This window comes from Nannobrachium achirus (genome assembly GCF_963921795.1).
Source record: "Nannobrachium achirus genome assembly, chromosome: 3".
NCBI classification, from domain to species: domain Eukaryota; kingdom Metazoa; phylum Chordata; class Actinopteri; order Myctophiformes; family Myctophidae; genus Nannobrachium; species Nannobrachium achirus.
Genome location: NC_137812.1, coordinates 39,326,145 through 39,332,144, shown reverse-complemented (window position 1 = coordinate 39,332,144; position 6,000 = coordinate 39,326,145).

Sequence of the window (6,000 nt, the reverse complement as noted above, 5' to 3'; positions counted from 1 at the left end):
GCAGGCAGGACCGATTTTGGATTACATATTGCATCAGTGCAATATGAAGAGCAGGTCTTCCTCAGGTGACTGAGAATGTCAATGCAAGATGTGTTCTGTCAGGAACAACAGCCTGTCAACAACTACATATAGAGGGATGGTATTGTTGTTGGGCACGAACTCCAACAAATGCCAGTTTGAGGGTTCAGTCGTGCAAAAACCATAGGATTTTGCACCTGATACAATGCATGCGTTATCATCCTTTGGGATGGTTCTGTTATCACTGTTGTCATGCCTTAGCCAAGGCTCAGTAGTCTGACTACCAGCTCCCAGGAGCTGGGAGACCCGATATCAGCCTTGGTCTTGTCATTGCAATGCGCATGCGCCAACACACGTTCAGAGGGGAAAAAAAGAAGTCACGCTGGGATTCGAGACTACCAGGTTGGGCATTCTAGCCATGCGCTCTTACTGAGGACGCTACTGCGATGGAGGCACCGCTCTGACAATTTTTTTTGGGGGGGTTAGGTTGTTTAGGCATAGTTTTACTGAGGTTAGGGTTAGGGTTTGGGTTAGGTTTAGGCATAGTTTTACTGAGGTTAGGGTTAGGGTTTGGGTTAGGTTTAGGCATAGTTTTACTGAGGTTAGGGTTAGGGTTAGGTTTAGGTGTATAGGCATAGTATTTTTCACCGCCGAGCCGCGTGCCGTTACTGAGTTATGTGCAGTTAAAAGTTAAAACCAAGCCAAAAAAAGGGTTTGAACGAACAGTACATTATTCCTCTGAACGTGTGTTGGCGCATACGCATTGCAATGACAAGACCAAGGGTGATAACGGAGCTACCAGCTCCTGGGAGCTACTGTTCGGGCTCCTGGGAGCTGGTAGTCAGACTACTGAGCCTTGGCTAAGGCATGACAGCGGTGATAACAGACCCATCCCAAGGGAGGATAACGCGGATATCGGCTGGAATTTGTCTATAGAGATATGGAAAACAAGGATAAGTATGAGATAAGGATGAGTCATCCTTCTCCACTTTCTCCACAAGTGGGCGAGTGCATGTGTGGTGGACTTGTGTACACCAACAGAACAGTACAAGTCTGAATCCTTGACCTCTTCAGTGAGTTGATCCAGCCAGAGGCTCTGTTATGCTGCAGAGGTCACTGCAAATCAATAAAACCTTATTCTGAGTGATGTCTTTATCTTATGAGTAACATTTCTATTCTGATGGGTGGTCTCTTCCAGTTTCACAAGTTTTGATGCCTGGCTCCACCTGGCTTTTTGTCTGTGTTCTTCAGCAAGACACACTAACTGCTCCCAATGGTGAGGAACCAGTGTTGGTTTTGTCGACTAAAACTATGACAAAAAATCAAAGATGTTTGTCGACTAAGCTTTTTTCACTGACGACAGCTAAATAAAAACAAAATAAAAACTAAACTATGATTACTAAAACTAAGACTAAATATATTGACAATTTTGTCAACAAAATGAGGAAGTCATTTTATGTTTGGTTGCTCTCAGGTGTTGCACGCTGAAAATAGCAGATCTACAGTACAAGCTCACAACGCGTTGCAGCGCTTGTAGATCGGCTATTTTCAGCGCGCAACCAAGTGTAAAATATCAGTCATTACGATGCCATCAAGGCCTGCCAAAATACATCTTATGATATTTAGTTGACTAAAATTAGACTAAAACTAAAACTGTTCGGGTGACTAAATTGTGACTAAAACTAAAATACATTTTATTCAAAAGACTATGACTAAAACTAAATAAAAATTTGCTGTCAAAAACAACACTGTGAGGAACAAAGGGGTTCCACTGCGCCTGAAGCCGAATTCAGTCTGGCCTGGTGCATCTCAGGGGCAGGACTGGTACGTATGAAGAAGGATGGCACTGGAGCAAACTCTGACAAATTAATGCCCTTTTTAATAACAGGGTGAAGGTAAAAAATTGCGTGACAACTCTTCGACATCAATACAAAAGGCTACAAATGGCTTAAATACAGGTGAGGAACAGGGGCAGGGAGCAAAGGCCTGGCTGGCTGCCTATATGCCGTCAGCGTGTAAACGTGTGTGAATGGATGAATGCAATGCACATTGTAAAGTGCTTTGGAGAAAGGCACTATATAAATGCATCATTTACCATTGTACCTTATATTGATCCCCTGGGGGGAATTCAGGTGGCAGCAGCAGCAGCAGTAAAACTGAAACACAGTACAGTAAAGGTACAGGTACAGGAGTGGTACAGGAGTCAAGAACCAAAGGCTCAGACTGACACTGAATTAGCATATGTACACTCGTACAGTCTATCAATAATACACAGTCTATCAACTCAACAGTATTGTAACGACACTGCAAGAGATCGGGCCATATACCGGTACAAGTATACGTGGTTGGTTGTACATGCAATACTGTGGAAAAACATCAGATAATGGTAACAAATACCGCAATAGTTGCTGGATTCAATGCAGAGGGAACTTCCGGATATGTGCAAATGTACTTGATATTTAAATAAATAATTGATATTATTGAATAGCACCCCAAACCTACCGGTAGGTGGAGCACAGCCCTATGTCTCCCTTACCAAATGGCATACACATAGAAGGCAGGACCTCACAGAATGAGGGAGTTTTGTTGACACCAAGCAGAATGTTCCAGCAAGCAGAGACACATTTGCACTTGCAAGGGTGAGTGTAGGACGCAACGAGCTGTTCTCTCCATGTAAATCATTAGAATTATGTGACTTTCTCACCCTGCACTCCAAATATAAATATCATGCGTGTATGTTGGTATAGGCCTTCTTGGCAGAATGTAAATAGAAGAGAACTTTATCTGGGAGCTATACGTGTTAATGCCAGGCTGGGGAAGTTACGGCTGCATATTTTAATAGAGTCCCACTGCAGCTTTGTGCTGAAGTAATGGGGAGGAGATTATCTCGCCATGCAGAAGGACTGGAGGAATTATCTTTCTCAAATGACTCTTTAGCCTGATTTACACTTTGTCGTAAGACGACAGAAATAGCCAATCTCCAAGCTCACAACGCGTTGTGAGTTTGGAGATCGTCTATTTTCGGCAACCGACACCATCTAAATCAGGTATTACCCCCCCTGCCTCTCTCTCTTTCTCTCTCTCTCTCTCTCCTTCCTCTCTTACCATCTATTCCTTTCTCACCCCCTCTCTTTCTGTGTCACACTCTGTCTCTGGTGGAAGGAAGTAGAACATTCATGTTAGAGTCATGAGCAACCTGGCTGCTTTCATCTGCTAATGTGTGGCTTCAGGGATGTACTGTACACTGTTGGGAAGATGCTACTTTATCCTGATGTTTTGTTTTTTGCTTTGTTTTAGTTTTTTTGCTTTGTGGCTTGTGAGTTATACATTCAAAGATGCTAAGTGATTTATAAATAATATATAAACAAATTGGTCAAAATAAGTGTGTATAATAATAATAAACTAAAATACCATTAAAGGACGTCTTCACCACCTTTCAACCTATATTTCATAATAATTGGTCAGCACAGTTTTTGAAGCGGTGAAAGCCGCTTCCAAGGAATGGCTTTGTCTGTCCCGTACATGTTTTTTTGAGAATTCCCATAGATTCTCAAGGAGTGAGAATGTCTGTCCCGTACATGTCCCGTGCATGCAGAATTGAGGATTGGTCAAGCTTCACATGACAATTTGGCCCTCCAGACAAAATAATTCATTCATTCAGAATTCATAGAAAATATAGAACTAAAGCACATAGAAAGTAAAGCTCTAGAACAAAGATTCACTGCTTCACTTCGAACCGAGGTTTGATTTTTTTCTTCTCTGTGCCTCTTAGGAGGGCTGTGGGCAGAAACCCATCTACCAATGATATCATCGTTAGCAGGCCAGGATTAACACCTCTGAGACAGTGTTGAATTTGTTGACTAAAACTCTGACGAAAACGAAATAAAAACTAAACTATGATGACTAAGTGTAAAATCAGTCATTACGATGCCATCAAGGCCTGTCAAAATACATCTTATGATATTTAGTCGACTAAAATTAGACTAAAACTAAAATTGTTCGGGTGACTAAATTATGACTAAAACTAAAAGAAATTCTATTCAAAAGACTATGACTAAAACTAAATCAAAATTTGCTGTCAAAAACAACACTGCTCTGAGGGCCCCTGGGCACTGAAGCTCCAAGGGCCCCCCCTGCGCGCGCGACTGCACGCTACAGGGCTTCAGACTAACCTTTTTCAGCATTTTAACAAGTAGCTTAAGATATCAGCAGCCAGTGAACAAACTTAAGACAATAACAGTCTGGGGTAAGAAACAGTGGCAGTGTGTCCACTGACAATCAAAATAAATAACAATGTACTATTATAGTACTACTATATGGTCAAAACAAGCCATATTCTTCGCAAAAAAACTAAATACCAATTGTGACCAGATTACTGATACAAGGCAAAATACAAAACACAGGGCTATACAGTACTATTCCAATTGATTATTATTTATTCACAATTATGAACATTTATAAGTTTAATGCATGGATGATTTTGGTGCAGAGTAGTGTGTCATTAAATGTAGCCTACATAAAGGTTTTGTGTAAAAAGATGAAGAGTTTACTGGGATCTCCTTTTAGTTGACCTTTGACCAGTGAACTGTACCGTCATGAAACTGTACCTTTCCTATGCAAACTACTAATAAAGTCTTCAATCAATCAATCAATGCTCTTTACAACGTTCACACTAGTCAGTGTGTGACACACTCAAAAATCAGCAGTGGGAGGCATGTAGAATCTCTGTCTCTGTCTCTCTCCCCCCAGTCATTTCTTCTTTCTCTTCTTTGTGGATTGATTTAATGGGGAAATGGAAGGGGAAGTCACAACTTACAGCCACAAAAAGCCAAACAAGCAGCCTAAGAAACTAGTGTTATAGTGCTATAAAGTCAGTCAGTCTGCCTGTCCTCCTCCATTTCAGTAGCCTAGCCAAACACAGCAAAATACACTGTCCATGGTCCTGAATTCTATACAGTCCAAATTTGTCACGGTGGCAGCAGTGATAATAATGCCATAATCCAGGCATATCTATTATAGCTACAGTGTGCACAGTGTACACAGTATACAGTAGCCTATATTACCAATTGCTCCTGTCACATAGGCCTAGCAGATATGCAATGCACGTGACGTTAGGTAGATTTTTTTTAAACACGATTTTGAAAAAATATATTTAGATTTGCGAGAACAATGGCTTCCATTATAGTATGGTAAAGCCTGCAGTTTTTATTAGCTTCCATTCCCCATCGATATCACTATAGACAGTTTTCTGAACTGCCCACAGCCCTCCTATGAGACACAGACCGAGTAGTCTAATGTCTTTTATTTTTTTGTTGCTATTTTATCATTAACATTATGAGGATGTGGACCAATTACATGAAGATAGGATTAATAGGTTGAAATGGTGAAGTCGTCCTTTAATCAGACATTGCCATATAGAGTTTATTCAGTAACGGGGTCTCCCTGCATGTCTGGTCCCCAGTCAAGGAAAACCAGGCTTTTTAAAATATGTACCTTATTTTCTATAAGCCTATAATAATATTTACTGGAAGACAATCGGGTACAAAAACTAGGTAAAAACGAATTACTGATATAGACCTACATTATATCAGTGTACATTAAATGGAAAGAGTTGCTAATATGTGCCCCTTCCCCCACAGTCCACATTGAGGCTGTGCCCAGAACCAGCGCTGGTGCCCACTGGAATTCAAAATGCACAGACATGAGACATCAGCAAGTGCTTGTGCCAAACAAAAAACTATGAAACGAAAAATAATCATAGAACATCAACATATAATCACGATTCACAAAGTAGACCTACCTGCTGGAGGGTTTGCTGAATGCTGACATAATCAGGGAGATTGTCTTCAGGTGCGGATGTTTCAGGTCGATGAGGAAGTAAGAAGTGCCCCTGCATGTTTGTTTTGATCTATGCACTTTGTTAGCATAGTCAAGAAAGAAGTTATAAAGAAGCTATTCTATCTAACGGCAAGCCACCCACTA